Source organism: Panthera pardus, unplaced genomic scaffold (genome assembly GCF_024362965.1).
Source record: "Panthera pardus isolate Hobbes unplaced genomic scaffold, ASM2436296v1 HiC_scaffold_10, whole genome shotgun sequence".
Classification (NCBI taxonomy): domain Eukaryota; kingdom Metazoa; phylum Chordata; class Mammalia; order Carnivora; family Felidae; genus Panthera; species Panthera pardus.
The window spans coordinates 23,932,827-23,945,040 of NW_026526655.1; the positions used below are offsets into that span (position 1 = coordinate 23,932,827).

General features: G+C 36.8%; 1 long non-coding RNA gene across 1 annotated transcript in view; it reads left to right on the top strand.

Moving 5' to 3' along the window:
- The first annotated feature begins 3,672 nt into the window (after nt 1-3,672).
- Nucleotides 3,673-12,214, top strand: part of LOC109265119 (uncharacterized) — a 29,741-nt gene continuing 21,199 nt past the window's right edge. Inside the window, exons 1-2 of the long non-coding RNA XR_002079035.2 lie at nt 3,673-4,473; nt 6,144-6,223. This is a non-coding gene — a long non-coding RNA (uncharacterized LOC109265119). The remainder of the gene's footprint in view (nt 4,474-6,143; nt 6,224-12,214) is intronic.

Genomic DNA, 12,214 nt, shown 5'->3' on the forward strand with positions numbered 1-12,214 from the left:
TGTTCTGAATGACTTAAAGATCAGATTCCACATCAATGATGAGCAACTCCTAACTCAGTTTTATAATCTTCCTGACTTTTCCATGTAATAGAGGACCTATTTTCAGGATGCAGTTAGAAAATTGTCCTGTATTATGAAAAATCTCAACATGTTAAGTAATTAAGAAGTGGCTCCAGTTTTTTCTACTGACATTAAATGGGTAATCTAAGTGGAGTGAGTATACTTCTCACAAAAGACCAAATGAAGCTATACTGAATGTTGAATTTTTTTAAATGGCTTATAAATTTTTCCTGAATTGGTCTAAATGAAAAAGAAAATCATTCTCCCTTGAGAAACTCATGACCTATGCTTGTAGGACACATGCATATTACACATGTTCCCAGCTGCTTTTGTATCTGAAGGACACTGGGCACCATGACAAGAAGAGAGGGAAGCCATGATTTAGCAGCAGAAGACCCTGCTTATTCACCAGGAGTTCTCGGTCTCAATTTTGACTAGAAGAATATCAAACCACCTCTAAGTCCCATTATTATCTACAACCTCCTGGAAAAGAGTGTGCTGCAGCTGCCATTGGAGCAGCCTCTTGACTATCCCCAGTGCAAAAAAAAAGAGCATGGTGATGAGCACAAAATTCCTACCACTTCCTCCATCACAAATTTAATGAAGTTTACTTTCAGAGCCTGTCTCTTAAGAAAAACATAGTATTAATAACCGAAATGTCACAGGGACAAAGCTTTACATTCCCGGGTCAGAAGGATGTGTTTAATTGCAAACCCCCTGAAGAAAGTAGCACAGGGATAGCACAGCTCACAGAAAAGTATAAAGGAGAGAGGGAGGGACAGAAAGTTTTTTAGTTGAGATCCCAGAAGAGGATAGAATTGAGGATGAGATCTAAAGACAAATTTTGTGTTCTTAGTTGTTTTTGTTTACTGAACTAAAAAGATTCAATGCATTTAGTATTTTCAGTCTTAAATAACAAAAGGAACCACTGATTAAATCTGCAAGAAGCCTAGGGATTATTCTTCACTGCATTGTCCAAGTTCCCCACAATAAATATGAAGCATCTAAATTTAGAAAAAGGTCCCAATATGCTGTCTCTTATGATACACAATAAATCATAGGAAAATAGTCTATCGGAAAGAAAACTTGAGATGGGGGTGAGTATTTGGGGGATAGGAGGTCTAATTCCGGGATTCAGCCCCTCATTTCGTCCTAGCAACCATGTTGACAACATAATCTGGCAACACAAGCAAGCAACCTACAAAAATTCTAAACTATTCCCATCACCTTTATACTTCCACGTGTATGGCTTAGCCTTCAGTATTTAAAGGCAGTTCTTTTACATTGTATTAGTTGTATTAGTTTTACATTGTATTAGTTCTGAAACACATATTTTTGCCCTCCTCCCCCACCTCCAGTTTAGTTAAATATCAGTCTGGGCATAAGCTCTTTAACACCGGATGATGCCTGTGGTCCTGCAGGGAGAAATGCTGCTTGCAGTTGTATTTTGGAAAATGTCAGGGTATTTCTGCCAGTGTGAAAAACTGAGTCATTCAATAGTTTGTCCGGGAGGCTTCTAGGTGGTGCACGAGCATTTGGCAACAAGTTTTGACTTTGCTAAAAGGCCAAGAAGCAAGGTACGAATACATTGGTGAAATGTAAATTTGTGCTAAATGTTCACACAAGGATAGTAGTCACTTTTTAAAATTTTTTTTTTCTTTTTTTTTTGAGAGAGAGACGGAGCATGTGAGCATGAGCGGGGGGAGGGGCAGAGAGGGAGACACAGGATCTGAAGCAGTCTCCAGGCTCTGAACTGTCAGCACAGAGCCTGATGCGGGGCTCAAACCCACGTACTGTAAGATCATGACCTGAGCTGAAGTCGGACACTTAACTGCACCCAGGCACCCCAATCACATCTTTAATAAAGAAACGGGAAAGGAGCAAAGAAACACTTAAGTTGATTTTATTAAATGTAGGCACTGGAGGAGAGAATTCAAGTTCCAAAACAATTCATTAAAGAGGCTGGATTTAGTTCTCATTTATTTGTGTTCTAAGTATTTTAAGTTGCAGCCAGAAGAACAGCGACCTTTAAGGAGTTAAATCCAAAATAAAAATATATCTGTGCCCATCATGCACATTTGGTCTTTTAGCTAATGTTACATGATGACTATCTTCCTGTTCATGCATTAGCATACACTACGATTCCACTGTGGTCTTTTCTCCAGAAGCTTACTTTCTAGGGATAAATATAAATAGATGTCATATTTGTTTATTTGGCATTTCGTGTTCTCTTTTCAAAGACATGACATGTATTTCTAGTTTTCTAAATTGCTAATAGTTTCATCTTGGCTAAATTTCTGCATTTTAATCCCAAATCAGACCCAAACGGATAATTGAAGAAGAATTTCCAGTTCAGTGGTAGCAACTTGTTTGGAGTAAATAAATCACTGGAAAGTCCATTATGTTTCCTCAGCTAAGATTGGAAAGAGTCAGAATCTAACATACCACTTGTCTCAGTAGGAACACAAAGAAATTCAGTTAAGCGTCCCATGGATTCAGACAAATACATGTCAAAGGAGTCTAAGGGCAATTCCAGATTGTTCTACAGGGAAGATAGGTCTACCCTAATCTTGAAGTTAGTTTTAGTCAATGTACATGATGTGGGACTGACATGAATCAACCTTTTCTAAATCTTGAATGATGAGGAAAATGAACAAGTTGGGTGGAGCGCAAACAGAAAATGAACAGAAAATACAAAGCATGTACAAGCATGTTTTAGACTGGTATCAGTTAATAAATATGAGCTTTAAGGGATGAGGGGACATATTTGCAGACAATCTGTGAACCAAGTGGAACAAGAGGTATGTTATAAGCGTACAATAAGCTGCACAGAATTAGCATTTTTGTGTTAACAGAAAAAAAAAAGCAGAATTGCTTGATTTCCTGCGACTTTTCAGTTCTCTCTCATCTCTAGAGTAATTATCTATCCACCCCAGAATTCTGTATACTAAGGGTGTAGTGTGGGCTTTCTGCTCTGCAGAGTCCCGTACTGGGCTTTCTTCTTGACATGATATTTTGACTCACTATGTGAATTCTGACTAATTGCTAGTACCTCCAGGCCACTGGTTTCCCCCAGCAGCATCATAAAAGCTTACTTGCAAAAATGTTCATGTATGAAAATTTGTGTGAAAGACCCACTGAAAGATAGTTCTAAAGTGTAACAATTCTCTATGTTAAGAAATGCATTTAGAGGTTTCAGTTTTCACATGGACTTAAAGTGTCTTCGTGCCCGGGCCCGCCCCCCCTCTTCCAGCCTTTGTTCCCTCCTCTTCTTCCTGGGGGTTAAATTTATGATAATTATATGTAGCGTTGCATTCAGAATTTGAATAGATTTCTGCAGACTCTCCACTGGTTCCTACAGGATCAGCTCACTCTCACATTAACACTATGATGTTTTCACTGATCTGTTTGGTGATTCCAGATTTATTACCCTAATTATGAGCTAATGAGCGCTGAATTTTACAAGGAAATTTGCATTTACTTGCTTAAGTAGGACAAATTATCAGCTTATCCAAGATAAAACATCTCTTGTATTTTGAGACCCTTTAACTCACCAAAAGAGATGCTTATCCTCTAGCCAAGTTAAATCAGTTTCAGAGAAAAGGCACTGACTGCTATCTTGAAAACAATTAACTCTACTCCAATTTTAAGGTTTGCTTGGCAAGGCCCAAAAGTCTTTGGAATCCTTTTCAATTAGTGTTCTTTTTTAGTCACTTCTTTTTCTTTTTCTTTTTTTTTTTTTAACGCTTATTTATTTTTGAGAGACAGAGAGACAGAGCACAAGCAGGGGAGGGGCCGGGAGAGAAAGGGAGACAGAATCTGAAGCAGGCTCCAGGCTCTGAGCTGTCAGCACAGAGCCTGATGCGGGGCTCAAACTCACAAACCAGGGGATCATGAGCTGAGCTGAAGTCCACTGAGCCACCCAGGCGCCCTCTCTTTTAGTCACCTCTACACCTGCACCCACTATTTCCAAAACAGAAGAAAGCAAAAGAAGCTATTGAGAAGTCTCCTTCCAACCAAAACAGGAGTCTGGGAATGATTTAACATAAAGAGAAGATAGCACAAATGCAGACCTTTCACATTAGATAAGATGCTTTCTTCTCTTAACAGAGTACAAATTACCACATTTCAATTAGTTCTTTTGGAGCCAGAAAAGGTACAGGTGCATATTTTACTTTCATTTCTCTGTCCTGTGTATTTTCTCCAACAGAAAAGCAACTTCGGGAATTCTTTTGGAGTTAGAGGATTATCACGTTAATAAGGAACTTAAAGGCCTTATTTCAACATTTACTTCTTTTTTTTCAAGGGTAACCTTTCTAATATTAATCATCATGTTGAGGATTCTGTGAGAAATGATACAAAATATAATAGAAGAGGACCATCATGGTGTTCCTTAGAGATTAACTAGAAAAGGTGAGTAAGCAAATTAGTCAGCTAAATTAACTAGTTGTTTTAGAAGACATGAGATCTTTAGTGCCATCGCGTTGTGCCTCATTAGATCCATTAGTTGCTTGACATTGTCATTATTCTACCCACTTCTTTCTGTGCAGTTTCACCGTGTCAGCTTTGATTTCCCCTGTACTTTTTTTTTTTTTTTTTTTTTTTCCAGCTCAGAGCTATTATATCACCTTCCAGGAGCATTGATTTTTAGTCAGGTGTCACAAATTTCCCACTCATCATTTCCTCACAAGCGTAAAACTGACTGTTGCTGTTCCTGCTACACCCTTTCATTATTTCAGAATTAACACTTATTCTTATTGGCCAGTTCTGGCATCTTCCTTTCCTCTGAAACTCAATGTTTAATTTTTAAATGTTTTAATTGACAAACACTGAAATAATTTCCCATCAGAGTGCTTTGGCAAAATAAACCATTTAAGAAGACAAGGACGAGGTAAATGATACAAGCATGTGTTTTTAAAACAGTCAGACATTGGTAGAACATCTATTATTTTGTCTGGTATTGTAATAAATGATATTGGAGGACTGACGAAAATATAAGGTATCACACTACCCCTTACACTTCAAGTACTTAAAATCTTGCTGTGGATAATAATTTTGAAAGGTGGTTTAGAACTCAACTGTAAGGTTCACTGTCTTTATGCTTAGCTTAGTTTTAACTCACCTGGGTTACTTTAAAAATTGAGGAAAATTCAGTAAGTCAGTAACTGGTTAAGGAGGGTTTACTTGTTTAACATCTTAAGCAATAATTGTTCGATCTTAAACAATGAATTGATGCTTTAGTAACAGAAATAACAAGTTTTGCCATTGAAATTTTAGTATAACTCTCACTAGGGGGGCTTATATACCTATATGCAAAATATAGCATATCTCTTAAAAATTGGTAAGATACACTATGCCTCACCAGTTTTTTTAAGGTTTATTTATTTATTTTTAGTCATCTCACTCAACATGGGGCTCAAACTCATGGCCCCAACATCAAGAGTCACATGCTCTTCCCACTGAGCCAGCCAGGGGACTCAGCCTCACCAATTTTTGAGGGTAAAACATATATTTTTTTTTTAATGAACAAGCCATTTTTTTTTCCTCTACAGAAATAAAGACTGAGAGGAGCTATAGCAAAAATTCCTAGGAAAGAACTCTTTTACAATAGCATCCATCTTAACTGGCATAATGATCATTGCTTTATAAAAGATAGTATAAAATCACAGGACACAGCCATTTAGAAGTTGTGGCATACACAGGCAATATTTCTAAGGACAGAGGAGATATTACAAATATAGCCACCTTATTTTGTCAAATGCTATACACCTCCAGATTGGAAGTGATAAAAATGGTGATTTTAGGGAAAAAGAGCAGGGTAGGAGTCAGGAGCAATTTGTATCATAATCCATTGCAATTCAAATTATTTTAAAGCTTCTTTTTGATATAGTATGGTAAAGAATACTTTTGAAAGCAGATAATATGTACAAAAATACCATAAGAGAAAATGTTATTTCTCCAAAACATCAGTGAGGGGTTAGATTACAAATGCTGGCCAAACCAACCCAAAGGATTATGAAACTGCACTATCTTCACTTGCCAAGCCACCTATCTCTCTTTTTAAGATAATTTCTTCTTTTCAGGGTCATCTCCAACTTTTGGTTGAAGTCCATCCTGCTTCTACTTCTGAAAGGCAGCAAGTTTTCCTGGAAAGAACATCAAGGTGATAGGGTTGTAGTCTGAATACAAATTCTATATTACTCTCCTTGGGCGGGTAGTAAGCTCATTTTCTACAGTAAAATGTGAATAATGCTAAAGGCCAAATTACCCATATTCTAGGAATGTTGTTAAAATAAAACAGGGTAATGGATTTGAAAGTACACTGAGGGAAAACATTTCATCTAAATGCCAAGTGATATTCTATTCTCTCCATAATTTGTGAACTTCTGCTTCTCTGCATTTCTAAATCATGAATTATATGCTTACATATGGTATATTTAAGCTCAATTAAACTTGAAAGCACTATGAGAAATATCACTGAAAAGATAATAAGATGCATTATAGTAAGGAAAAACTTAAAGGACTTTCCATCCAACTGCTAAGCATTAATAATGCTTGATCAGGTTTTTCAGAAATTTTCTACAGAGCCATTTTCCTGTTTCAGATGCCATTTGTAGTTTTGAGTATTCTCAGTTTAGGGTTTTATTTTTGACAGAATTATATTGGTTGCATAAATATGCCTTGAGATTCTCAACACAATATATCATTTGATGTTACTAGAAATAACTACAGAATTTCCTTACGTTTTTTCCCACTGATTCTAACACAGAATGTAGAATACTTTGGTAAACACCTATTCCTCTGCAGCCTTCCTTTCAGGGAATTTCCTGCTTACACACTCATTACCGTAGTATTTATTCTGTTATAAAAAAAAAATGGGCAATATATAAAAACTGCTCTACAAAGAGTAAAACACCATCACATACTTAATTTTTTCTCTTTTCCTTTTTTTGTAACTTTACTTAGCAATCTAAGAAATTCTAATTCAGTTTATTACTGAAGACAAAATAAAATGTAATATTAGGTAGAAATTGATTTTTTTTTCGGGTGCAATACCTGACAATGTTGGGCTCACGTTTAATTTGAAAAACAGCAAACATTTCTTACTCACTTAACACAACTTGAAATTGCTGTCTTATCTAATCGCAGGTGCTCCATAAACAGACCCCCACAAAAAGGGCTAAAAAAGAGTGGAATTAACACACTAGCATTTCTCATTTGCGGTAACTATCTTCAATCTTAATGCAAAAACATCTCAGAGAAAATGCATTTTCGCGTTTTCAACTTGAGGCACCTTTGGGAATGTGCATAGTGACCTACACACCTATGCACTTAATATTTGTGGACTGAAAATTCCTTTGTAACTAGTGAGTCTTCCAATCAAGATGTCTTAAGATAAAGACCTAGCTTTTCCAGTTATTACAGAAATATGGGTCTTGCTTAAGATTATCTTGCATCTATACTAATATTGCTCAAGATTCCTAATCGTCTACAAACTTTGCTCATCACCCCATGGAAATAGGATTAGATTAAAATTGCAGTAATGTTTCAGAACTGTAGCAAATGATTCAAAATCCTAGCTTTTCTGTCCGAATCTTTCTTCTAAAATCTAACCATGTATGTCTGGAACTTTCTAGTTATAACAGTATAAGATTCTTCCTTTGCTAGATCCTTTTTTTTTCTTTTTTGTTGTAAAATCACTATCTAGATATCCACCTATATAGCTTAGTGTTAAACTTGTCAAAAAAAACCCCCAAATTCCTAATTTTTTCTTAAAACTGCCATTCCCATGCAGCTGCCATTTCACACTGGGTTTTGTCCTGAATCATTCCTTCCTTTAATAAGTGGATGAATATTATATATAATATGCAGTATTTCTTTTAAAAAAAAGAAGATATAAACTGGAATATCTACACAGAATTAAATATACAGGAAGACATATATAAAGCCCCTTGCATGGTTCCCAACACTGAAGATACTGTATAATTGTTAATCATTCTTCTGCACTCTCCCTGCTCATCCCTATTAACATTTTTAACAATAATAGACATTCCAAGAAATTGAAGTTCTTCTGGCATCAGAAAAAAATAGGACATATTCCATATCATTATTTTGCATGTCATATTTTACTTATTTAAAATCAGAATAAAATCCATTTCCAAATATGTAGGGGAGAAAAGGAAAAAGAGGGGAAGAACACTTCATTTAGTTAACTGTAGACAAAGCCAGCCTTTGACCCCTAGCAGCTGTCTTTCCTAGTCCTAGAATATTCAGAGATGTCAGGCTCCAGCAAATTCCATTCCCTAATAATGTCAGAGTTATTGTATTTACCCTATTTTGTTATTTTATGCTGATTGTGGTTTTAGTTACTGTTTATTGGTTCACCATTAATATTCAAGATCCTCTTCTCTGGAGGTATGTTCATCTCAATGCTACTTACTGGTTTCCATTGCCGGAATCATATAATTCTTCTCTGAAAATCCCTCAAGTGCCTGAATTGGGTTTTTGAGGTCATCTATCAATATTCCCATTGTCATACCTAGCTATTGTTCCATTTCTCCCTGTTTTTCCTACTTGCTTCTCCATGACTTGGCTATAAACCTTTAACCATGTTCTCATCTACATGCATTTCTAAACTTTCTTCAATACTCAGATAAAAATCTACTTTATTCATAGAGCCTTTCTCATTTTAGTAAAGGCAAATGGATCCCTCGGGCCATTTTCAAAGATAACATTGTACATTTGGTTCCAACTTAACCAATGCACTCTTTTCCCTAGCTTAAAAGGAGTTGAGATATGTTACATACAAACGTGTGAATATGACCATGTTTTGAGTTTTATCAGACTATCTCAGACTTCCCTATAACACATACTGTAGGCTTCTCCCCATAGCTCAAATGCATGAATATGAGCAACATTTCAACCTATTTTATGTGAGTCATAAATATAACCTACGTTGACCTATGACCAGGTGCATAGGTCCACAGTTAAGATGGCCAACACTAACCTTCTATTTGTCGCAGCTCTCTTGTCACCACCTCCACTAATTTGGTCTCCTATCTTTCTAACAGAGGGGTACAGATTACCAAATGTATAGGAATAGGATACTCAGCATTATTGTATGTACTCTATTTTGTTATCCTGTGTTGTTTTAGGTGCATTTTTCTTCTGGGTTCTGATTATCTTTGGCAAGTAGGGCAGTGAAAATACAATCTTTGGGAGAATTGTGTTTTACGTTTTTTGTTTTTTGTTTTTTTGTATTCTTTTAGCCTCTTAGTTGTTATTTCTGTACTAGGCAGTAGCGTTATATCTTGTAGTGTTTGGTTTGCTTTTTTCATAGCCTTCTTAATCTTCAGTAATAAAATCAGATCTGTTTGATCACCAGTTTATTAGTTTAGCCAAAGGCATTTTGGCACCAGAGCCCAACTTAGGATAAAATCACACGTCTAAAGTCTTATTAGAAGATATCACTTGATTCACAGAGAGTCATGCTAGTCACGAGCTACTAATAGAGATGACATCTTGTTACCAGTTTGTCTTTGCACTCAAGGCACTTTCTCTATATCCTTGCACACCACAAGATGAGTGCTTTGAATTCCCAGTTAATTTGTTGAGGTGAGAACTTGAAATACAGTGACTTCACGTGTTTAAATAAACCAACCAAGATGACTGTAGAATTGTGAAACAGAATGCCAAAATGGAGTAACTTAAAATGGCATGAAGTCCCTGGATAAGATCAAAGAAAGTTCCCTTTTCAGTTGACACCACTTCTGGGATGGGAAATGGCACCTTGCTGTGGTCAGTATTTATTGTCTGTGCAAGCTCAAGACAATTCTTATCTCTGGTTCCACAGTGTGAAAGGCTTTGAAACAGACTTGGGTTACTCAAGAGAGTGCTGGAACACAGCAGATGGCAGAGAATAGTGGCATCCCTGGCAGTTGGATAGCTCCATTTAGGGGTATTTCAAGATTATGTAGAGATGGCATTACTCTATAGTAAGAAAGGTGGGTGCAGTTCATGCTTCAGAATTGGAAAATTATTTCTAATATTCTCTAATTATAAACTCAGAGAAAGATTTATTATCCTTTGATGTAAAACCGGGATCCAAGGAGTTAGCAGAAGTCAAAAGTCTCCTCACCAAATACAGTTCAGAGCTTCATGTTCACAAACTCATTCATTCATCCAATTGCAGTTGCTAAAAATGTAATTCTCTTACTTTGGAGATTTTATATACAATGTCCTAACTAAAAAACCCATCCATCCTCCTCCTTGTCTCCACCATAGGTCCATTTTGTGCTTTGCAAAATTTCCATATAACTCACTCCGTAATTTTCTTTCCTATTCTCATGTCTTTATTCCTTAAAAATAGACACTGAGCAAACAAATACACACTGAAGGCAAGTAAGTACCTTTCACCCGTGAAGATAAAGAGCTATATGCAAGAAATAGGAGACACAGAGCTTGAATATTCACAGAGAGGAGGTAATGCCCTCCTTAAAAGACATTCACTGTGACGTTCATCAAAAATCCACAGAACAGTATCAACAACAGATATGGGTGATGGCTATGTCATGGGCTTAGATTTCATAAAAACCCAGTGTCCCTTAGATTTCAGAGCTAGAAGGGACCTTGGATATCAAGTAGACCCATTTCTTCACTTTCCAAATCAGAGAACTGAGGCTCAGAAATGCCCCAGGATTGCCCCTAGGCTACTCAGCTAGTGAGTTCTGCCTCTTCATCCTGCTCTTTAGTTTTCTTTCTAAACAATCATGATGTCTTCCACAGAAGAGGCAAAGAATGCAAAGAAATAGTTGCGCTGCAAAGGTATACATAGAAGCTGGTTATTTAGGAATGAAAAAGGACAAAAAATCGTAAGATAAAAATTTAGAGGATATAGATCGGTTTGATAATTTGACCTACATTCTAGTTACCCCAATCATATCACCTTTTAAAAGATCATTGTAGACTGTTTAAATATATATATATATATATATATATATATATATATATATATAGTTTTTTAATAGACCCATTGTTCTGATTGACCACAATCACATACCCCTAGGAATGCATTAGAAATTAGAAACTACTTAGACAGTTTTCCAGTATACACTTTTTTTTCCACGTAGGATTGTTCCCAAATGATCATTTTTCAGTGCTCATAATCTACTTTAATTTTAGGCCATTTGAAATTTAGGGCTTCATTCTTTTCTTTGTAAACACAATTCCAATGTAATCTGTTTTGGGAATCAAGATAGGATACTTAGGAAACGGATGTGCCTCACAGAAACCTTTTTCATGGGATCTGATAAGGTGGCCACCAATCACAATCTTATGATGTGAAATCACCTGGAATCTCTCAACATCACTTAACAAGTGACATATAACCAGGGTAAGGAACACTGCTGAATTCCTTATTAACCAATCAGGGCCATTTGGTAATTTGGATATCATCTGGAAGGGATTGGCATTCAGGATGCCTGAAATGGAAAGTACACTCAGGCTTGCTTGTCTGAACAAATCCCCAGTAGAAGAAAATGTGTAGTGCAGCTAGTTGGATGGCATGTAAGAAATTATTAGCCAGCTGAGCAGAGTGAGTGACACTTGGTTGAGGCGTGGTATGGGCACAGTACCCCGGGCAATCTGGCTTTCATCTCCTCTAGTATTTATCTGATAAATTCAGCCATCGTTCCTCACTACTCCCTCTCATATCTGAAGCAGTCATCTTGGGGTAAGATGATTTATTATAAATTTCACATAGTATTACTTAAAGAGCTTTCCAAGGGAAACAGATCCTCCTGGAAAACCTGGCTAGGTCAAAGAGGAATGGGGGATTGAAGCACCAACTCTGTCTTGGCCTGATTAACCCCCAGAAGTTCTGGCTTCCTTGTGTTCCTGAGACCTTTCTGCTTTCAGATGTGCCCTAGTCAAGCTGCAACCTCTTTAGAAAGGGGAGAGAGAACACACTGGGAGGCAGAGCTCCATTTTCTTTACTAAGATGAGCAAGCTATGAGGGCTCAAAGGAAGAAAGTCATTCAGTCACCTTGTTTTGTTCCCTGCTTCTACTTACAGGAAGGTCAGGGTTTCCTCATCCCAAGGAATGGTGGTAAGGAGAGTGCCCATTCCCAAATAACTCTGGTTTTTAACTTGCTTT